Source organism: Arachis stenosperma, chromosome 9 (genome assembly GCF_014773155.1).
Source record: "Arachis stenosperma cultivar V10309 chromosome 9, arast.V10309.gnm1.PFL2, whole genome shotgun sequence".
Classification (NCBI taxonomy): Eukaryota; Viridiplantae; Streptophyta; class Magnoliopsida; order Fabales; family Fabaceae; genus Arachis; species Arachis stenosperma.
The window spans coordinates 141686761-141712132 of NC_080385.1; the positions used below are offsets into that span (position 1 = coordinate 141686761).

Genomic DNA, 25372 nt, shown 5'->3' on the forward strand with positions numbered 1-25372 from the left:
CTTTTATCAAATAGCAGAGATTTCTCTTTATCCCTTCAGGGAGCTTTTCTAAAAGTCCGGATAAGTTGTAGAATGCTGATTCAAATTCCACCAAGAGTCTCATCTCTCTTTCTTCAATTTCATTTCTTTTACTGGACACAAGCAAAGTATTTCTGCTTTTATAATTAATCCTTGTGTGAGATTCCTTCGTTATTTTTTGAGTTCTTTCAAAGACCCTTGCTAATGTACTGGCTAGCCTTCCTTCATGACTGTAAATTGTTAAGTCTTGAATCTGATCAATTGGTTGAAAATTTCCTGGGAAGACGAACATGATTATTACTTGGTGTGCTGGAACCAAGCATTCTTCTTCTTCATTAAAAATAGGTTGACTGTTTATAAATTTTAGGGATATATCCCTTGGATTTACTTTGTCAATCATATTTTTAAATCTCTTTACTGCATCAAAAAATCCTGCAGGAAACTCGCTAATAATTTTTAGATCATTAAAAATTAAAATTGTATCAATTAATCCATATTGGAAAAACTGATAGGTGTCAGATGGGGAAGCATCTGGAAATATAACCAGCTTTGTTAGCTGTTCTTTGGCAATAGGATAATATTCCAAAATTGCCCTTTTTTCTTCAGTCCAATTCAGGACTATGTTAAGGGTTTCTCTGAGATTTGATCTACAGACCCTTTTCTTTTCCTTGACTTCAGCCCTTGTAGGAATGTTTCTTATTATCCCTATTCTCTGGGTTTGAATTGGAGCTTTATCTGCTCTTTTTAGGGTTTACTCTGGATGGAGAGTTTCATATTCCCTGAAGGATTTCTTTGCCTCTTCCAGTGTTATAAACCCTCCTTTATGAATTATCCTTGTGTGTGAATGGTGCTGCTTTTTCCCAGGCATCATATACTCCTTTCATGGGGCCATTATAAATTACATAATATTTTTTATCTTGGGTGGATTTTTTAATGATTTCAGCAATTGTTTTATTTTCTGAAATTTTTTCTTCGCCTGATTTGTCCACCATGCTTAGCTGGCTGAACTCTGATGGTTTTGCTTGTTGTGTTGATTTCATTGCTTCAATGGCCTTCTTGAGAGATTGGATCTGTGTCCTTATTTGCTGACAATGCTTGCATCTTTCGAGTTCTTACTCATATTTTTGAATTTCTTGATCTAATGCGTTGTAGACGAACTCCATTCTCTTGTTAATGTATCTGCAATAACATTTTTGTCACCCTTAATATATTCAATTTTTATTGGATATTGTAACAAAAATAATTGCCATCTTACCAATCGTCCATGATTATAATCAACTTTTAAATTATATTGTATGAAACCTGTTAGGTAACTTGAATCTATCCTTAATGTAAATTCTCTGGGTAGTAAATCAATTTTCCATTTCTTAAGAGATTTAATTGCTGCTAGAGTTTCCTTTTTATGAGTGGTATATCTCTGTTCTGTTGGAGTAAAAGTTCCTGAAATATACTTGCAAAGTAATTCCTTTATGGAATATTTAGAATCTAGTGATTCTTTTTCTTGTTCCAAATTTTTATAGCTTTCTTAGCTTTTAGACATCCTGACCAGGTTATGTCTGAAGCATCTGTTTCTACTATTAAGTAGTCGTTTTCTTCTGGAATATAAAGTTCTGGAAGTTTTTCACATAATTCCTTAATTCTTTGAATTTGCATACTATCTTTTTCATCCCATTTCCATTCTTTTTTAGTACTTATTTTTGGAAATAAGCTTTTAGTGTATTCTGTTATATTCTTTAAAAATCCTTGATCCGAAATATAATTTATACACCCTAAAAATCTTTGTAATTGTTTTCTATCTTCTATTTTATTAGGAAATAAATTTACCTTTTCTAAAACATTTGGTTGAAGTTTTAGCTTTCCTTGAGTGGATAGAATTAATCCAAGAAACTCTATTTCTTGTTTTGCTATTCTTGCTTTCTTTTTGCTAAGAACTAATCCTTTCTGTTTACATCTTTCTAAAACTATTAATAATTTTTGAAGATGATCTTCTTTATCCTGTTTTGTAAAAATTAGTATATCATCAATGTATACTAAAACAAATTCATTTAATTCTTTTAGATTTTCTTCCATAAATCTTTGATAAATACCTGGGGCTTGTTTTAATCCGAATGGTAATACATTCCATTCATAGAGCAATACACTTGTTGATTCTTTCGTTGGGCAAGTAAAAGCAGTAAATTTCTTTGTTTCTTCGTCTAAACGAAGTTGCCAATATCCTGATTTTGCATCAAGAGATGAAAACCAAGTTGCTCCTTTGATTTTTTCTAAAATAGAATCTTTTCTTGGAAGTTTATGAGCATCACCAATAGTTGCTTCATTCATTTTCGTATAGTTTATTACCATTCTTCGTTTTCCCCTTTTAATTTCATTATTGTTTTCGACGTAAAAAGCTGGAGCCGCATGAGGACTTTTACTTAATCTTATAATTCCTTTTTCCAAAAGATCTTTACATTCTAATGAGAACTCTTCTCTATCTCTTGCAGAATAAGGAATTTTATTTGGAACATTTATCTCTTTTGTGGGATCTTTTAATTTAATGCTTACTAATTCGTTATTTGTATTTTTAATATCTAAAGGATTTTCAGCACAAATTTCATCCAAAAGTTCTTCTATCTTTATTTCAAGATTATTTTTTGGAATATTTATCTGAAAGTATAAATTTAAATAACACGTTTCTAATATAGAAAATATTTTAAATTTTAAGATCTTATCTATAGTAGTAGTTGGTATTTTTATACGTTTTGATTTTTGATTTATTGAAGAATCGTGTGGAGCTTTTAAAACTATATATGTTAATTCTTGAATGAATGTGTGATATAGCTTTAACAAGTTATTTCCTATGATAAAATCCATTCCAGAATCTAACATATATATAGATGGAACAATGAACCTATAATTTTGAATAAAAATTTCAACCATCTCTGCTTTTTGGTCAATTTTATGTATTGATTTGTCAGCTATTCTAACTCTTAATGGTTTCTTTAATTTTTTCCAATCAAGTTTTATATTTGAACTAGCAAAGCATTGTGTTGCTCCAGAATCTATGAAAGCATTTATAAACTTTTCTGTTATTTTTATAGTAATAAATGTAGCATTATTACTCAGTCTCTGAGTCTGTTTCTGAGACATATTCAAAAATATAGTCTAAGTTATCATCAGATTCTTCTAATGGTTCCATGAAACAAGACTTAGCAATTTCTATTTGTTTAGTAAGATCCTTTTTATCCTTCTTTTTCGGGCATTCATTTGCATAGTGTCCTTCTTCTTGGCAATACCAACATTTACAATTTTCTTTTTTATTCGGGCAATAGTTATTTCTTTGTCTTTTGTTTTTATTGTTATTTTCTTTTCTAAAATATCTCTTTTTTCTCCAGTTTGGATAGTATTTTCTTTTTCTAAATTGATATTTTCTTTTTCTTTGAAAATTTTTATTGAGACCATTTATTTGAGGTATCTCTTCATTATCCTGACAGCAAATTCTAATCATATGTGCAAATCTTTTTTGAGTTGCTTCTTGCATACAACGTTCTTTTATTTCCTCTCTTATTGCAGAGGTTGCTCCACCAAAATTATTTTCAATTGTTCCTCTATTTATTTCTCTTATAAATCTTCCCATTATAAATTCATTAGCAGGATATGGAAGTTTTGTTATATACATACTAAGATAATTATTTTTATCTTCTTCTTTTAATTTGTAATAATGTATTCTATATTCACATATATAAGACTCCACATTACATAAATCATATATCTGAATATTAGCTAAATGGTTTTTTGCTTCTTGATATTCTTTATTATAGACTTCTTGTCTATGATCTATAATATTTTTTCCAAAAAATTCTTTATATAGAATCATCATTACATATAATATCTTATCATAAGCTGTTGTTTTTGTTTCTAATTCTTCTATTATTTGGTTTTCTATTGATGTCATATAATCTCTTATAGTTCCTTTAGTATGAAACCCTATGTAATTCCAAATGTCTCTTCCAGATAATTCACTAAGTTTTGGATTAGTAAAGGCTTCTAATAAGAAGGAATTCAACCAGTTTTCGAAAATTTCTTTTTCGTTCTTTTTACAGTCTAAATCGAGCATTCTTTCTCCTTCCATTTCTTGGATTTTAGGAGCGTATTTTGATGGTATTTTTGTATATTTTGAATCTTTATTTATAAACCCTTTTTTAAAAGCATAATTATCAAAACCTGTTTCCCATTTAAATTGAGATTGATTATCCTTAGATGTTCCAGCTTCATTTTTTACTTGTATTGGAATTGCTGGTTCTTCGTCACTTGAATAATCTAGAATGTGTTCTTCATTTTCTATATTTTCAGAATTTACTAATTCTTCTATTTGAAAACCATGTTCCATAATATTATTTTCTTGAGCCATTTTTAATTGTTTAAAAAGCATTGTAACTTCTTCTAATTTTTCTTCAATATTCATAATTTCAATGGTGGTTTTACTTTTAAGTCTGTTATGTTGATTATATTTTGAAATTTTTCTTCTTTGGGATTCTCTTTTTCCTTATTTCTTTGAAATTTTATGGATACTAATATTTCTTCAAGCATATCTACTATAGAATTTAATTGTGGGTTAAAAGTATGGTAAAGATGTGGGGAATCATTTCCATGGTAGCATTTTTTAGAAATTCCGTGTGAAAAATAAGTTTTTTCAGGTTTTTGAAGTCCTTCAATAAAACTTATAGTAAAATAAAGATTTTGAGAAAAATCATTTTGTATTGATTTTAAGAATTTAGTGTCATTACAATTAACATTGGTTAAAATCATTAATTTTTGATCTATTAATTTTGATAATTTAATTATTTCTTCTCTTAAATCTTCTAATTTACTTTTTTTCCATTAGGTGACGCTTTTCTTTGTGAAGAGTTACGGTTTTAAGTGAAAAGTGTGGCTTTAGAATGTATGGTTTATATTTTGCCACGTAGCATATCTTCAAACTTTGATCTGTACCTTATATTTTACCTATTTAAAAATATTTATGTGAAAAAATATATATATATATATATATATGTATACAATAAAATAAAATATAGTATAGAATAAATTTAAAGTTTTCTAATACAAAAATATGAATTGAATAAAAAAATTTTCGTGTATCGAACTGATATCTATTTTAATTGTTGATTAAAAAAATTTGTTTTATAATTTTTTTCTAATATATTAAAGATATAAAATTTTCGAATTTTCAACGTATTTTTTATTCTTTCTTAACCAGGAGTTATTATTATTATTATTATTATAATATAGGTTCCGTCGTTGAGTGAGCGTCCAACGTGTATGCATTAATTATTGTACAACTATTTATTTTCTATAAGTTTGACAAAATTTAATGAATTTATAATTAAGCTCTAATTGATGAGAGGAAGCATTTCGTTTCAAAAAGAAAGGATTTGTTTGTGTGAGTTTTTGAGCAAACATTTTTTTTTGAGTTAATTTTTTTTAAAGAATTTTATAAAAAAGTAAAAGTAATTTTATGTTTAGGTATCTCATGTAAAAAAATTTTTTTATTTATCAATTATGTTTGGGTATAACAATATAAAAATACCTTTTGTTTATTATATAAAAAACATCATTTTTTTAAAGAAAAAATCTTGTTAAAAAAGATGTTTTTTTATTTTTTTAATGTTTTTATTTTTACTACTAGAAATTTGTTAAACACGTTAAAAAATAAAAAAAATCTTTTTTCATAAAAAAAGATTTTTTTTATCAAGATAATGACGCCCAAACAAACTCTAAGTACAAGAGAATCTTGCTTGCAACTTGTAAGTAGTTCTACTTGCCTAACAAATTAAACTATTGATTAAGGAAAAGTAAACATCTCCTTTACAAGCTCACATAATCGAATTTTATTATAATTTAAATTTTATAAATAAATAAAAATTTAAAAATTAAAATTCAAAATGTAAAAAAATTCTTTTTATATTTATGTTAATCACATTTATAATACACAATAAAAACAATCCATAAAAAACTTAATCCCTTTTTATTTATTTAAAAAGATATAGTCAAATCTCTCTCTTCACAAACCCGCCGTCTCTACATATTTTCGACGCCGCCGTCCACCGACCACCGTCGTGTCTTTTGTCGCGTTGCGCGACCTCTTCCACGCGTCTGGTTGTTGTCCTTCTTTCGTCGACACCGTCGTCCGCCGCTGGCCCGACGCATCTGCACTACTGTGGCTCCATTCCGTTGTAACGCAGCCATCGCCAGTCTTCCATTCGCGACGCGCGATCAACTATTCCAATCTATGGCGACTCTTTCACTCGCGATGCATGGCCTCCGTGGCTTCCTCCTCGCAACGTGCCACCACGAGTCTCTCACTATACACGCAACACTGTCCAAGATGTCGTTTCCAGTCACCCTACGACTCTTCTTCTTCTCCTTTCTTATTTGGTTTTAAATGATTCTTTTAACTAATTTTTTATGTTTCGTTCTTTTTCCTAAATTTCGAATTATTCTTTTTATTAGTTTTAGATGATTCTTTTTCTTATATTTTGTATGTTTTTTTTTAATTTGGACAATTCTTTATTTTATGTTTTATTATTTTTTTTGGAGTTTGGACTCTTCTTTTTTTAAAAAAAAAATAGGATTTGTGTAATAAATAATAAAAAATAAATTAGAATAAAAAATAATTAATAATAATTAGTTTTGTATTTTAAAAAAATAAAATTTAAATAATTAATAATTAATAATAAGTAATTAATATAGAGTATAACTTAAAATACTTGTTGATTTATTATTGGCTATACCTCTCTTAATTCTCTAGTGAAATTGATTATTAATTTATGCACTCAATTTCTATGTGGACATACAATTGAGTGGTTCCACGTACGTATAGAATTGAGTGAATCCCTCAATATAGAGTAGCATGGATAGGAATAGGGATACCGGTGCTTACATATACAAAATGCTCCACTATAAATATAGGGCGTCCATGCAAGTTTTCTCATAAAATAATTTGGTTGTTCTATTATTTTATATAAGAATAATAGTTGAATAATATAGTATTATTAAGGGGTAAGAAAAAAATGATGAGGGTGGCAGTGGTGGGTGGTGGAATAAGTGGATTGGCTTCTGCGTATGCATTGGCCAAAGAGGGAGTGAATGTGACTCTTTATGAGAAAGAAGATTATTTGGGAGGCCATGCAAAAACTGTGAATGTTGATGGTATTGATTTGGACCTTGGTTTCATGCTCTTCAACCCGGTAATTCTAAGTCTCTACACATACAATTTTCATTCTTCTTATGTTAGTTGTTGCACTTTCATCTCAAAAAGTTTTTTGTTACTAATTAATTAACTACTCTTCCATTGCTTTTAACTCTAGTTCTCTCATTTTGTTGCTATACCTCAAAATGCTTACACACAAAATAGTCTTGGCCACATTATCCGAAAGAGTGAGGAAGGAGATAGCCAAGAAGGAATGTTGCATTATTATTATTATTATTATTATTATTATTATTAAGGGACGTATTCACGTTTATGGCTATGGGCCAAGTGTGCCCAGTGGATTTTAAAAAATATTTAAACAATACATAGTAATAAAATTTATTTACTCCCACTAAATAATTAATTAAAGTTTACCCTATTATGTTATTGGACTTTACTCATCAACCTAGATTATGTAAAAGCAACAGTAATTTAAGATTTAAATGAATTTGTTACAACAATATATGTAGTTGAAATTTTAGTCGCTAAAGACATTTCTGTTGCTTGAAATTAATATAGATTAGATTATAGAAAGTTGAAAATAATGTAACATGGGTTATTGAACAGGTAACTTATCCTAATATGATTGAATTCTTTGAGAATCTCGGAATTGACATGGAATTATCAAACATGTCATTCGCTGTGAGCCTTGATGGTGGTTGTGGCTACGAATGGGGCAGCAGAGATGGGGTCTCTAGCCTGTTTGCGCAAAAGAAAAATGTGATCAACCCTTACTTCTGGAAAATGGTTAGAGAAATTATTAAGTTCAAAGATGATGTTATAAGGCAAGTTATTCTTTATCTGTATCTACACTTTTTCTTTGTTTAAGTCCATTCTTTCACTAATGTGAGGGTATAAATAACAACGATCGTTTTCATACACTTAGCAAGGGACTAATAATGGATAAGAGTAATGCTAAGTTTGTTCTGTCTTTCTCCAATTATAAATGTAGCTATCTTGATATGTTTGACAACGAATTGGATATGGACCGCAATGAGACTTTGGAGAAATTCATAAAGTCAAAGGGTTATTCTGAATTATTTGTGAAGGCCTACCTTGTGAGTTCATTTCCATCTTATTATATTATTTTGATTTCTATAAATATCATTCCTTTGGTAGGTGACTTAGTGTATGATCATTAATTATAACATGCAATGCATGTAGATTCCAATTTGTGGTTCTATATGCCCATGCTCTTTCGAAAGGGTTATGAGCTTTCCTGCTTTGTCAGTTCTCTCTTTCTGTCGCAATTTCCAACATCTTCAGCTAGTAAGGAGATCATTTCTGTTTCAAATTTTATACAATAATGAATGAACTACTTTTAAATAAAATAAAAGACTTTTTTTTATGCACTTGATCCTTTTTTATTTTATCTCTATAGCTCTTTGGAAGACCACAGTGGCTAACTATTAAAGGTCGCTCGCATACTTATATTAATAAGGTAGTCATTTGTAATGCTATGTGAAATTTTTAGTATAACTTATACTAGATATGTTTTTAAGTTTAGGCTATAAATCAAGATTTTGAAATTAATTATTTGTTATAATAACCAGGTCAAAACAGAGCTTCTTGATAGAGGTGTTCAAGTAATAGCTAATTGTGAGGTTGAATTGGTTTCATCATCAGAAAAAGGTGATTGATTTTTCCACTCCCTGATTAAGCTTTTGATATTTATTCATGCACACCCTTTTGTCAAACATTGATGATAATGACTGATTAAGTAACAAGTCTAGAAATATTATTGCAGGGTGTGTTGTGCAATGCAAAGATGGTTCCAGAGAAACATACGAAGGCTGTATAATTGCAACACATGCACCAGACACTTTAAGATTACTAGGAGATGAAGCGACATATGATGAGCGAAGAATTCTTGGTGCTTTTCACTATGTATATAGGTAGAATTCATCCTAACTCTTTACTACCTTCCACACAGGGAACATGATAATGGAGTTTATAATAGTTATATTTAAAAGTAGTCAAATTCATCAAAGGATATGATGATGCTCACAAGTATTGTTGATCTCTATTGGCAGTGATATTTTTCTTCATCATGACAAAAGTTTAATGCCTAAAAACCCAAAAGCTTGGAGTGCAATGAATTTTTTTGGATTTCAGAATAATACAGCTTGTTTGACATATTGGCTCAACATTCTTCAGGTTAGCAAAAATTTATATAGTGCGCACTTTGTACATAAGCGAAGTATTCTAGAAGGCAAGTGATTCAAACTTAAGAAGTGAACTATGAATAAAATTTGTTGGTTGATCTTATGTTCTGATTTGCAGAATATTGGTGAAACAAGATTACCCTTTCTTGTAACTCTGAATCCAGAGCATACCCCAAAAAATACCTTGCTTAAGTGGTCAACTGGACATCCAATTCCATCAGTTACTGCATTCAAAGCTGTACAAGAACTTGAAAATATTCAAGGAAAAAGAAGAATTTGGTTTTGCGGCGCCTACCAAGGTCTCTTCTTGACTTGGTTAAATTATAGTTGAACATTAATTAAATTATTAAACAAAACAAAAAGAACATACACAAAAATAGTATAGTGAAATTCTAGATAGATGAAATAACTTGGGCATATCTAATCATATTTTCTTTCTCACAAACAAACATTGTTATGTTGAAAGATATTGATTAACATTAAATACACATGTGATTTAAGCAAATATTTGTGCTTTTCAGGTTGTGGATTTCATGAAGATGGATTGAAGGTATTTAAAGAAAACTTGATTTAAATGAGAAAAAAACAAACATTTTTTTGTTGAAAAGTAACCCTTTTTCGTAGATAAGACAATCGAGCCTCTTTTCTACATCAATAAAATCCAATATAAATTGCCAATTTCATTTAGTGAAAATATTTCATTTCCAAAATTTTAGGCTGGTATGGTTGCTGCATATGGCATTCTTGGAAGATGTTGTTCCCTTCGGACCAACCCAAAACACATGGAACCTTCTTGGAAGGAACTCGGAGCACGTCATTTCGTGACAAGATTCCTAAATTCCTATATCACTACTGGATATTTAATGTAAGTTCACTTCTCAAAGTGTGTAGACATTTATAAATATACTCCTTTTACACTTCAAGTTGAAAGTATCATATTTATACACAATAATACTATTGGAATAACAGTTTCTTAAAATAATGCTATTCTCTTGAAATAATCATGTTATCTAAAAGATTTTAGCATCAATTGTATTCTAGTTCTTGACTCACTTTATATCTTGTCTTGAGGAGTTTACAGTTTATTAGAAGAGGGAGGAACAATGTTTACTTTTGAAGGAAACAATATGAAGCATTCTTTGAAGTGCGTTATGAGAATCCATAGTCCCCAATTTTATTGGAAGGCATGTGCTATAGATTTATGCATGAAATAAAGTTAATGATTTTCATTTCTATTTTTTGGCATGAAACTAAGATAATGATAATTAACATTTTTTGTTGTTCTTGTTAGGTTATGACACAAGCTGATTTAGGTCTTGCAGATGCATATATTAATGGAGACTTTTCCCTTGATGATAATGATAACGGTCTTTTGAATCTTTTTCTGGTATATATATTCATTAGGATCTAATAACATATAATTATGCATAACAGACTTTAGTGTTTACTTCCATGTTTTTTTGTACTTGTGCTACAGATTTTCATCAAATCAAGTATAGATTCATCAAATGCTTCAAACTCAAAATTGAAAAGGAATAGGTAAGTTGATAGAAAGTACTGAAATTGTAATTGTATTTTTTTCAACCTTTATATTTCCTGATTTTTTATGTCTTTAGGGGTTGGTGGACACCAATTTTCCTTACAGCTAGTTTAGCATCTGCAAAGTTCTTCTTTAAGCATTACTTTAGGAAAAATACTCTCACACAAGCTCGTCGCAACATCTCTAGACACTATGATCTGGTATAACATCAATAACTACCAAAATTACAAGTTTCAATGAGATTATTCTACACAAGATGCACAATAAAAGAATTTTCTTACAACTTTCTGTAACTAGAATTGAAAAGAACTTCATGCATAAGTTGCAACTTTTACGTTAGAAAAGTACTTTATGTCAGCTACAATCATTACTTAATAAAGATGTGTTAGTGGAATTATTAACTATTTCCCTTTTATTTATTTTATTTTGTTTTCACAATATATCTCAAGTGCCTACTTTTTATTGGTCATAAATATCTTTGTCTTATACTTATTCGTTGGTTTGTTTCTAGAGCAATGAACTATTTGCACTATTTATGGATGAAACAATGACATATACATGTGCAGTGTTCAAGGCAAGATCGTGACATTTTGATGCTTGAGTCAATTTTTCTTGTAAAAAATGTTTCTTTAATTTATGATATAGCCCATGTTCACATTTTCTCTTATTTGTCTATTTGAATTTCTAACACAGAATGAAGATGAAGACTTGAAGGATGCACAACTGAGAAAAATGTCTCTTCTCATTGAAAAAGTGAGTACCTTTGAATGTTATTTTATCAATGTATGGTGGTTGGTAAATTGTGAATGGTTGACAACATCACCTTTTAAAAATATATGAAGGCTAGGATAGACAGCACACATGAAGTTCTTGATCTCGGGTGCGGATGGGGAAGTTTTGCCATTGAAGTTGTCAAACGAACTGGATGCAAATGTACTGGCATCACTTTGTCTAAGGAGCAACTGAAATTTGCAGAAAAAAGAGTTAGAGATGCTGGATTTCAGGTATATGAAAAGCTAATGTGATTCATCAATTTCTTAGTATAAAATAAAATAACATAACAACGTGAAAATACAAGCTCTATTTAGGTATTTCATTTTACTATTGAGATCATTGCATGAATACTACTCATGCTAAGTGTTTGAATTCATGATTTCAGGATCATATCAAATTTCTACTGTGTGATTATCGTCAACTACCAAAGACATTCAAATATGATAGAATTATATCTGCGTGAGCATATTTTCATTTTAACTTTGCAAACCTACATAGAAAAGCAATATTTTTCAACATATCGCATAACATGTAGTATGGTATTTTAGTGGAATGATAGAAGCAGTTGGTCATGAATACATGGAAGAGTTTTTCGGTTGTTGCGAATCAATATTAGCAGATGATGGCCTTTTAGTTCTCCAGGTATTACAAAGTTCTAGGAAGTAATACTCACTACTAGCTGCTATAAAATTTGATATTTAAATTTGTACTAACTTTTGAAGATGGTTATCTTACAACACAGTTCATATCATGTCCGGATGAGTCTTATGATGAGCACAGGCATAGTGGTGGGTTTATAAAGGAATATATTTTTCAAGGGGGATGCCTACCCTCCCTAAGTAGGGTAACATCAGCCATGGCAGCTGCATCAAGACTATGGTACAATTTATATGTTATTTCTGACTTCAATGACCATGACCATCCCTTCATTCTTCTTTTTTCTTAATGATGAAATGAACTTTCTTGAATATAGTGTGGAGCATGTTGAGAATATTGGAATCCATTACTATCAAACATTAAGGTGCTGGAGAAAGAACTTTAACGAAAAACAGAGGCATGTCATTAATTTGATTGAAACATATTTTATTAGATTAAAGTTAATACTCACCATGCACTAGTTAATTGTTGAAATTTATTATTTCTAATTTCACTTTTCTTCTTCTTCTTCTATTACTTCTTACACTAATATTTATTAAATTTTTTTTGTTTCTATCAGTGAAGTTTTGGCTCTTGGGTTCGATGAAAAGTTTATTAGGATATGGGAATACTATTTTGATTATTGTGCTATGCAGGTTTTAAGTCACGAACACTTGGAGATTACCAGGTACGTATTATATTTCATAGCCAAGTTACTATAGTACTATAGACAATACTATGATGTATTGGATAAACTTAATCTAATAATAAAAATCTATTACACACAAGGAATGATTACTCATATAGTTAAGCAATATATCCCATTATTCCAAATTAAATCTTGTATTTTATGACCAAATTTTTAATCTTTGAACTTGAAACTTTGGCCGCTTAGGGATCTTTAATTATCCCAATAAGCCCACACCAAAAGAAATATTTACTTATGATACTTTGGTTTGTGGAATGATGTAAAATGAATCTAGACCTAGATCCTAAATCTAGAAAGAAATGATAGACGGTGTGTTTTTTAATTAAGATGATATTTATGTGGCTGAAATTTATAATATTATTTATTAACAAAAAACAGGGTTTACGGATAAGGATTAAGGAATAAAATTAATCATAATTTGAATATGTTTCATAGAGTGAGAGTTGCATCAAGTAAATTTAATTGGTTTTCATTTATGTACTACGCATGTAGATTGTTTTCTCACGGCCTGGCAACACCAATACACTCAAAGATCCATACAGAAGCTGGTCCTCAGCATGTTAAGAACAAGCCATGACACATAATAGCATACCATATTGCAAGATTTTTTTTTTTTTGACAAATGGCAAAGGGTAGATTGATGATTTTGCTTTTTCCTATTTTGTACTTCATATTACCAAAATAAAAATGTAATTTTGATTTGGTCTTTTTTCATAGTTTTTGGTATGTAAGCTTTCTGTGATGAATAAAAATATGAGAAAAAATAACTATTTATATCCATAAAATTTGTAAACGTTGACAAAATACTTATCAAATATGAAACTAACGTTATATCCATGGAAAATAAATTTTGTGTGACAAAAGTATTAACAAGAATAATAGTAAAAACTAAGTTTTAACAAAATTTTTTTCATCCAAAAAATTTGAAAAGAAATATATAATAGTAAAAAAATATAATTATAAAAAATTAACAAGAATAATGCAAGAAAAAATAAAAAATAAGTTGTATCCCTTGTTAGTATCTTTCTTATCAAGATAGACACAAAATACACTAATTTAATATATCTAGATACAATATCTCTGTCCATATCTCACCTATCAAACACAATTTTATGTTTTTATCTCAATATCTAGTCCCTGTAAAGAAATAGAGCCTTAATATTTGTAATTACATCCAATCAAGTACTTTTAACCATTTTTCTTCATCTTCTTTAGCATCTTTTCCTTTCTACAACATCTTTTTGTTGTCCTCTTTCATTTTATATGTCTTCTCCTTTCTTTTATTTTTTTTAATTTATTTTTGTATTATAAAAATTTTATGAAGGGAAACACAGTTTTTCTAATATTGAGGATTACATATACACTATATGTACTTCAATTCTATCATCAATGAAACTACAAAAAATTATATTTAATTTTTTTTTTCATAAATAAGACAATAAAGATGGTTTGATGAGACAATTCAGTATTGCTATAAACTAACAACCAAAAAATTCTGCGTCAAACTTCAGCCCCTTTGAGCTATTGTGAATCTCTTGAAATGGTGTGTATTCTGTCAAATTCACTAGAGCTAAGGTTTAATATTTTATGCAAATAGGCACCACTATATATTGAAGATTTTAGAAGGCATATCTAATTAGTTATTCAAGTACTGATAGATTGATTATGATTTTATCATATCAATGATGTACAATTAATTCGATAGCAGTAACAAAATAAGACGTAAAAACAAAAATAAGTAATAATGTGTGATTCAAACGTTTGTATTGCTTTTTTTTTAATAGGATGATTATAGACCAATTTTATTTGACTTAATTACTAAAGCACTTGTTCATATAATATTACTGTTATACTTTATTAAAGAGTTTTATGCATGCACGTGCCAAATATATGTTTCTTCCTTCCTTTTCTTAATTCCTTCCTTCTAGTTTTTGTGTTTTCTCTTTTTTTTTTTTCATCTGTCTTTGTGCTATATTTTTTGAAAAAGTTTAGAAATCAAAATAATTTAGTCATAATTAATCAAAAATTTTTAATTTTATTTTATTTATATAATTTTTTTATATTTTAATTTTTTATTTCATTTTCTTATCACTTAATTTATCATATTATATTCTTAATTATTAGAAATTTAGAATACAACATATCATATATTAACGAGATTTTTTATAATTTAATTTTTACATATATTATTACAATTAAAGACTAATAACAATAAATGTCATTAATGTTAATTAATTTCTCTTTGTAATCATTAATTTATTATTTTCTTATTGTTTCACGTACATAATATTATAGAGGTTGGAATAATCTAAACTTAAATTGTCATTAATTTTAATTAATTTTTTTTATAATAACTAATTTATTGTCTCACTTAGGTAATATTTGTTTTATATTTTTCAAAGTGGAATAATGATTCTAGTTTTTAATACAGATGTTTCCAAAATTTACCATAATTGAATTTGAAAAAAAAATATCAAATACTTAAATTAATTTATTCAATTGACAAATTTACTTATAAAGTCTATAAGTGTATACATATAATATCTATAATTTCATATTAATAACATCCATAATTTTGTGTTCATAACATTCATAATTTCATACATATAATGTCCATAATTAATAATTTTTTATAAATAATATTATAACACCCTAACTTTTAGCACCTCATGATCACACTAAAAATTCAGGCGTTACCTACCTCTACTCCATTAATTTATTACTATATTTGTTTAATATTCAACTTTCACAAATATAAATTGGATTTTAATTAAAAAATAGAAAAGTCTAATTTAAACCACATAATCACATGATTATATGCACATGTGCATAATAATAAATACATAGACTTATTCAAAACTTCTCAAATACAAGTCCTATCCTTCTTAAAATAAAAACAATAATTATCGAGGGAAAAATCTACTAACTAAACCAAATTCATAAAGTACAATCATATATAATAAGCTTGTGGTTCAATCGCGGATTCGCGCCAAAACTTTCTGAATATGTCACTGAAAAAGAAAATCTGTAGGGGTGAAAACATCGTCCTCACATGTTCTCAGTAGGAAAGGAAATACCATTAAAGCAAAGAAATACTTACAAATAGAAAGAAATCCATTATAAAAATAGTTTATCCCTGAAATAACCTTTTAGTAAAGCTTTATGGAAAAACTTAATTTGAAAGGTTGTAAATAAACTCCTTTAATATACATATTCGTCAAGTGAATAGTTTAAAGAAACGAAAAGAACCAAAGATGTGCCTACGGACTTTCTACCCAATAACTCAACCCGCTCTAATCCGAAATCGGATATACCTACAACATACTCACTTAAGCTTTTATCCAACACTCCACTCAGCCTGTCTCTTTCCAATACCACAGTTTATCAGCATATGATTCAGTAATTTAATATTAAAACTCAGTTTTCAACAAACATCCCATCATCACATTAGGAACAATCCTCAACATCACCACCGCCAGTATGAGGAATCTCTCAGATTTCAAACACAGACAAAACAATACAAAGCATACACAAATAGAGAGTACAAATAGAGCAATTAGATCAAATAACAGATAGATGCAATTACTCAATTAGACAAACCAAAAACAAGATTCACACCCAAACAATACACACAAATACAAATAATGCATGCCTGCCCTATGGCTAATGAACTCATCTATTGGTTATACAACCAAACCCGACATGTCTGGTAGCTAACCCTGGACAGTCCCAACGTACGCGCATCTACCAAGAGGATTTTTACATCTTCAAAGAGGAACGTCTGGAAAGGTATAAGTGCCCGGCCACATCTTGCGACGAAGGGTCAACAAAATCTCAAATCTCAACCTGGAGCAAATGGAGCCGACCCACTGCATCTACCCAAAGAAATTCATGACTCAGATAAAGTTTTAAATCACATGTCATTCTCAATCAGGAGCAAGTGGGGGCGAACCACTACATCTACCCTGGAAGACTCAAACCATAATCCGAAGCAAGTGAAATCACACTACTGCATCTACCCAGGCAATCATAATTCACCACATCCTGGAGCAAGTAGAATCACACCATTGTATCTACCTAGGCAATCACAATTCACCACATCTCAGAACAAGTGGAATCACACCACTGCATATACCCAAGCAGGTATACCTCATCAGACTCAGTCTCATTGTCATTTTTATTATCAACATCATTCTCAATCTCATTAATAATCCACTCTTTAATCTCATCTCAATTCATTTTCAATCTTAATTAAGTTTATTCATTAACACCCCTTATCATAATTATTTACCACTCATCATCAGATTATTCCTCATCATACTCCACTTCACAATTTGTTCATCCTTATCAATTCACCAACACATTTCATTAACTCTCATTTCTAACTCCTCTATCCCTAATTACACAGGCTCTAGACTCGTATCGAAATTTATAAAAGTTTAAAAGGCTCAAAGAATGGTTGAGAACTTAAAAATTCACTTTTCAAAAAAACAGGGGTGGTCGTGTACGCAGGAGTGCAAATTTTCAAAACTCGCGTATGTGGACCACCTTTGCGTACGTGGAAGGTTTAGGCAGTGGAGCTCACTCGCGTACGCATGAGCGTAAATGTGACAAAGTCGCATACACAGCCCATGTTCACGTACGCATGACATATCAGAATGGAAAAAAACCTGATATGCTGTAAAAACCAGTTTTTTAGCCCACATTTTAAACCTTCGTAACTTTTTCCACAAAATTCATTTATAAACCATTTTTGAACCGTTAGAAATATTGATAAATAATTTTTTTTATAAAAATTAGTTTTGTAAAATTTCTAACTCCGAGGATCAAGTTACGGCCTGCCGAAGTTGGCCAGAAATTAGTTTGAACCAAAAAACAGAATTTACCAACCTTTCCAAAAGTTCACAAGCCAAAAAAGTCTTTAACTCTAAATGACCCCAAACCACTCAATTATATTTTATCATATTTTTCAACATAACTCTCTTTCTCTCAACTCTTATTTAATTCCATTAAAACCTCAAACTCGCTCTCCTACCCCCAAACTCTTGAATTTGTAATTAATTTAATTTTTAAAATCTTTAGCTAGTTAATCAAATTTCTTTTCGTTATTATTAAAAGTCAAATAAGTTAAAATAAATCACAAATCAACCAAATCATAAAAATTCGATTCTCTTTAAAATCCTTAAAAGTATTCAAGACTTATCTCCTTTGATAATTAATTCAAACCAAACTCATTTTTGAAATCATAATCAAAACTTCTTCAAATTCTTAGAAAAATTCTGACAGCACTGATGCGTGAGCGTCTTTCCTATCTTTTAGCCAATATGGATGCTACTTTGAGTCTTTTGTAATTTTGTTTATTTTAGGTAGCATTCGGCAAAATTTGGTGGAGTTTCTGCAGCACGATAATCAAAGGAGATGGCTGCGATGAGTGACGTGCACGCATGCCTAACGCGTGCGCGTGATCTGGAAGTATCCATGGCGACGCGTTCGCGTGACTGACGCGTACGCGTGATTTGAAGATTTGCTCAGCGACGCGTCCGCGTGGCCGACGCGCCCGCGTGACTCGCAGAAAAGACCATCGACGCGTCCGCGGGACTGACGCGTACGTGTTACATCCGCCACGTGCAGAAAAACGCTGGGTGTGATTTCTGGGCTATTTTGACCCAGTTTCCTTTTTAATTTTAGATAATTAGATTTTAAATTTATTAGGATTAGTTATAAAAAGGGATCTGATGCCATCAGAAAAGAAAAAAAGACAGTACATTTTTACCAGAATCCTTAAGGTTAGGAGCACTGTCTGTTTGTATGGATTTATTCGTTTGATCTTTCTAATTTAATCCATGTTTTGATTTATTTTTCAATAATTATTTTCGCTCTTTATTTTATGAATTTGGGTAGTATGACCCATGTTCTAATTGAGTTCTTGTAAAACTTGGAAAAGCTCTTTACTTGAACAACAGCTTGAAAACATATTATCCTAAATTTCTAATTGTTTGTATTTAACGGGATACGTGACATATAATCCCCTTATTTTTGGATAATTAGGATTTTTGTGGCATATAAACTGAAATTTGAACTTCACCTTCTAATTGGAATTAATTGACCAAGAAATTGGCAGTTAATGAATTTTAGAGGAGACTAGGAAGGTCTAAGGTATTAGGGTCTAGTCACGTATAGTTTGCCATGAATTAAATCTTGCATGATTAAATTAGTTAGTAAGGAAAATCAATCCGGAAAATAGATATCTCTAAAACCTTAACTGTTTTCTCAATATTTTATTCCCAACTTATTTATCTGCCTGTCTTTAATATTCTGAATTTACTGTTAATGCTTTTGAACTTCCAAACACTATCAAACACTATTTTCTGCTTGTCTAACTAATCCTATCAAATGCTATTGTTGCTTAATCCATCAATCCTCGTGGGATTGACCCTTACTCACGTAAGGTATTACTTGGTACGATCCGGTGCACTTGCCGGTAAGTTAGTGGGTTGTAAAATACCGCACCAGGTTTTGGCTCCGTTGCCGGGGATTGATAGTGATTAACAACTATTCATTGTTTGATTGCTTAGATTAGATAATTTTTCTTTTAATTAAATTTTTTTATTATTATTATTATTAGTATTTTAAAAAAAATCTTTTTCTTTACGTTTATATTTTTTTCTTTTCCGTTACACTTTTTTTTCTTTTGTTCCCCCTCCCCTGTTACGTTTTTCTTCTTTTTTTTCTTTTTTTCCTCATTTGATCCTGAACCTGAAAGGACTTTCAGGCGGCATTTACAACAAGCAATACTTTACAAGGCTGCAGAATCTACTATGGATCCGAATAATACTGACAATGCCAATGTGGCAAACCCGAATGGGAATGAACAACAAAGGAGAGTACTTGGTTCTTTCTCCACTCCTACAGCAGATCTGTATGGAAAGAGTATTGTGGTGCCTCCTATTGCTGCGAACAACTTTGAGTTGAAGCCTCAACTGGTCACTCTGGTGCAACAAAACTGCCAGTATCACGGTCTTCCCCAAGAAGACCCAAATCAATTTATTTCTAGTTTTTTGCAAATTTGTGATATTGTGAAAACAAATGGAGTAAACCCAGATGTGTACAAACTCATGCTCTTCCCGTTTGCTCTGAGGGATGGAGCAAAGCTATGGCTAGATTCTCAACCCAAAGAGAGTTTGGATATGTGGAACAAGGTGGTCATTGAGTTTCTCACTAAATTTTTCCCACCAAAGAAGCTGACTAAGCTTAGGGTGGAGGTTCAGACCTTCAGGCAGAAGGATGGTGAGACTCTGTATGAAGCTTAGGAAAGATACAAGCTACTGATTAGGCAATACCCTCTAGATATGTTCTCCAAATAGACTCAACTAGATATCTTTTATGAAGGCGTGGGTGAAATGTCCAAGATGTGCTTAGACAATTCTGCAGGAGGTTCATTGCACAAGAAGAAGACACCAGAGGAGACTATTGAGCTGATTGAATTGGTTGCAAGCAACCAATATTTATACTCATCTAATAGGAATCCTGTGAACTTTGAAACCCCCTTAGAAGAGAGGCGTGTGATGAGCGGATAATTTATACGCTTTTTGACATTGTTTTTAGTATGTTTTAGTTAGTTTTTATTATATTTTTATTAGTTTTTAGTTAAAATTCACTTTTCTGGACTTTACTATGAGTTTGTGTGTTTTTCTGTGATTTTAGGTATTTTCTGGCTGAAATTGAGGGACCTGAGCAAAAATCTGATTCAGAGGCTGAAAAGGACTGCAGATGCTGTTGGATTCTGACCTCCCTGCACTCGAAGTGGATTTTCTGGAGCTACAAAAGCCTAATTGGCGCGCTCTCAACTGCGTTGAAAAGTAGACATCCTGGGCTTTCTAGCAATGTATAATAGTCCATACTTTGCCCGAGATTTGATGGCCCAAACTGGCATTCCAAATCAGCTCAAAACTGCCCGGCGTTAAACGCCGGAACTGGCACAAGAATGGGAGTTAAACGCCCAAACTGGCACAAAAGCTGGCGTTTAACTCCAAGAAAAGTCTCTACACATGAAAGCTTCAATGCTCAGCCCAAGCACACACCAAGTGGGCCCGGAAGTGGATTTTTATGTCATTTACTCATTTCTGTAAACCCTAGGCTACTAGTTCTCTACAAATAGGACCTTTTGCTATTGTATTTTATATCTTTTGATCACTTTAGATCTTAGATCAGATCTTGGTTCTTCTGGTTCCCTCTCTGGGGCCGAGGCCAATGATCACTATTATCACTTATGTATTTTCAACGGTGGAGTTTCTACACACCATAGATTAAGGTGTGGAGCTCTGCTGTACCTCGAGTATTAACGCAATTACTATTGTTCTTCTATTCAATTCGGATTATTCTTGTTCTAAGATATTCATTCGTACCCAAGAACATGATGAATGTGATGATTATGTGATGCTCATCATCATTCTCACTTATGAACACGTGCCTGACAACCACTCCCGTTCTACAAGCAAACAAGGCTTGAATGTTTATCTCTTAGATTCCTTAATCAGAATCTTCGTGGTATAAGCTAGAATTGATGGCGGCATTCAAGAGAATCCGGAAGGTCTAAACCTTGTCTGCGGTATTCTGAGTAGGATTCAATGATTGAATGACTGTGACGAGCTTCAAACTCCTGAAGGCTGGGCGTTAGTGACAGACACAAAAGAATCACTGGATTCTATTCTAACCTGATTGAGAACCGACAGATGATTAGCCATGCTGTGACAGAGCGCGTTGAACATTTTCACTGAGAGGATGGGACTGTAGCCACTAACAACAGTGATGCCCAACATACAGCTTGCCATGGAAAGGAGTAAGAAGGATTGGATGAAGACAGTAGGAAAGCAGAGAGACGGAAGGGACAAAGCATCTCCATACGCTTATCTGAAGTTCTCACCAATGAATTACATAAGTATCTCTATCTTTATGCTTTATTCATAAATCATCCATAACCATTTGAATCTGCCTGACTGAGATTTACAAGATGACCATAGCTTGCTTCATACCAACAATCTCCGTGGGATCGACCCTTACTCGCGTAAGGTTTATTACTTAGACGACCCAGTGCACTTGCTGGTTAGTTGTGCAAAGTTGTGATAAAGAGTTGAGATTGCAATTGAGCGTACCATGTTGATGGCGCCATTGATGATCACAATTTCGTGCACCAGCGTGTTAGAAGTAGAAGCTGTTAATGCTCTTCTTGCTCAGAACAAGCTGATGTCTCAGCAAATAAATTTATTTACTCAACAGATGGGTGGCATGCATGTCTCAGCTATCAACACCCAAAATCCACCATAGGAAGTCTCATATGACATGACAGGTAACTTTATGCAAAATGATCATTATGATTATGCTCAACCCTCTTTTGAATAGGTGAATTACATGGGGAGTGGTCCTAGGAATCCCAACAATGATCCATATTCTAAGACATACAATCAGGGGTGGAGGAATTACCCAAATTTTGGATGGAGGGATCAACCTCAGAGACCTCAAAAATTCAACAATAGTTCTCAGGGCAGTGTCTAGCAGAACAATAATTTGGAAGCGATATTGACAGGTTTTAGACAGGAAATCAGAGCATTTATCAAGAATCTGGAAATTCAAATGGGTCAAATAGCCACCAGAGTTAATGAAATTGATCAGAGGACCACTAATAGCCTTCCTGGTAACATAATTCCAAATCCAAGAGAGGAATGCAAGGCTATCACCTTGATAAGTGGACAAGTGGCAAGTACGGAAGCACAAGTTATGCAAGAAACCCGAGCCTCCATTAGAAATTTAGAGGTGCTAGTGGGCCAACTGAGCAAGCAAATACTTGAGAGGTCTGCAAGTACATTTCAAGGTAATACAGTGGTGAATCCAGGAGAAGATTGCAAGGGTATTCAATTGAGAAGTGGTAAAGTAGCTGGCTCTGAGACCAAGGCCAATGAAGAGCTAGTTGAAAAGAAAGCTCTAGAAGAGAAGAAGGGAGAATTGGAGCACGCCCCTCCAAAGCGTGCGGACAACCCATTCACATACTCTCTTGACACTTATCCTACATTGTCAAAGGCTCCTGAGTACAAGCCTAAGATGCCATATCCTCAGAGATTTCAAAAGGAGACAAAGGACAAGCAGTTTTCAAAGTTCTTGGAAGTCTTCAGAAAGTTGCAAATCAATATTCCTTTTACTGAGGTTTTGGAACAAATGCCTATCTATGTCAAGTTCATGAAGGAGCTGTTGTCAAAGAAAAAGCGTTTAAAGAGAGATGAGACAGAAGTTCTGACTAAGGAATGTAGTGCTGTAATTCAAAATAACTTGCCAAAGAAGATGCCAGATCCAGGGAGCTTTCAAATTCCATGTACCATTGGGAGCACAACCTTTGAGAAAGCCCTATGTGATCTGGGGGCAAGCATAAATCTAATGCCCTTATCTGTGATGAAGAAGCTGCAAATCCAAGAGGCACAACCCACAAAGATAGCATTACAGATGGCAGACTGGTACACGAAATTGCAATAACACTTTTGCAATCCCGCACAACTAACCAGCAAGTGCACTGGGTCGTCCAAGTAATACCTTGCGTGAGCAAGGGTCGATCCCACGGAGATTGTCGGCTTGAATCAAGCTATGGTTATCTTGTAAATCTTAGTCAGGATATCAGAAATTAACAGGATTGATTGTGAAAAGCAAAAGAACATGAAATGGTTACTTGTTTTGCAGTAATGGAGAATAGGTTGAGGTTTGGAGATGCTCCATCTTCTGAATCTCTGCTTTCCTACTGTCTTCTTCATCAAACACGCAAGTCTCCTTCCATGGCAAGCTGTGTGTAGGGTTTCACCGTTGTCAGTGGCTACCTCCCATCCTCTCATTGGAACGATTCCTAATGCCCTGTCACGGCACGGCATTCCATATGTCGGTTCTCAATCAGACCGGAGTAGAATCCAGTGATTCTTTTGGCGTCTGTCACTAACGCCCCGCCTTCAGGAGATTGAAGCACGTCACAGTCATTCAGTCATTGAATCCTACTCAGAATACCACAGACAAGGTTTAGACCTTCCGGATTCTCTTGAATGCCGCCATCAGTCTAGCTTATACCACGAAGATTCCGATAAAAGAATCCAAGAGATAACTACTCAATCTAAGGTAGAACAGAGGTGGTTGTCAGGCACATGTTCATAGTTGAGAATGATGATGATTGTCACTGATCATCACATTCATCCGGATTAAGAACAAGTATTATCTTAGAATGGAAGCAAGCATGATTGAATGAGAAACAGTAGTAATTGCATTAATCCATCAAGACACAGCAGAGCTCCTCACCCCCAACCATGGGGTTTAGAGGCTCATACTGTGGAAAGAAACGTGTACAAAATGTTATGGGGTCATAAGGTTCTGATTACAATGTAAAAAGGTCCTATAAGTAGTAAACTAGTATCCTAAGGTTTACAGAATTGAGTAAATGACAGAAAAATCCACTTCCGGGCCCACTTGGTGTGTGCTTGGGCTGAGCAATGAAGGAATTTCGTGTAGAGACCTTTTCTGGAGTTAAACGCCAGCTTTCATGCCAGTTTGGGCGTTTAACTCCAGTTTTTATGCCAGTTCCGGCGTTTAACGCTGGAATTTCTGTAGGTGACTTTGAGCGCCGGTTTGGGCCATCAAATCTTGGGCAAAGTATGGACTATTATATATTGCTGGAAAGCCCAGGATGTCTACTTTCCAATGCCGTTGAGAGCGCGCCAATTGGGCTTCTGTAGCTCCAGAAAATCCACTTCGAGTGCAGGGAGGTCAGAATCCAACAGCATCTGCAGTCCTTTTCAGTCTCTGGATCAGATTTTTGCTCAGGACCCTCAATTTCAGTCAGAAAACACCTGAAATCATAGAAAAACACACAAACTCATAGTAAAGTCCAGAAAAGTGAATTTTAATTAAAAACTAATAAAAATATACTAAAAACTAACTAAAAGATACCAAAAACATACTAAAAACAATGCCAAAAAGCATACAAATTATCCGCTCATCACAACACCAAACTTAAATTGTTGCTTGTCCCCAAGCAACTGAAAATCAAAATAGGATAAAAAGAAGAGAATATACTATAGACTCCAAAACATCAAAGAAACATAGCTCCAATCAGATGAGCGGGACTAGTAGCTTTTTGCCTCCGAACAGTTTTGGCATCTCACTCTATCCTTTGAAGTTCAGAATGATTGGCATCTATAAGAACTCAGAACTCAGATAGTGTTATTGATTCTCCTAGTTAAGTATATTGATTCTTGAACATAGCTAGTGTATGAGTCTTG

General features: G+C 32.3%; 1 pseudogene; it reads left to right on the forward strand.

Moving 5' to 3' along the window:
• Window positions 1–7070: 7070 nt before the first annotated feature.
• Window positions 7071–13697, forward strand: LOC130951588 (uncharacterized; annotated as a pseudogene).
• The last annotated feature ends 11675 nt before the right edge of the window (window positions 13698–25372 follow it).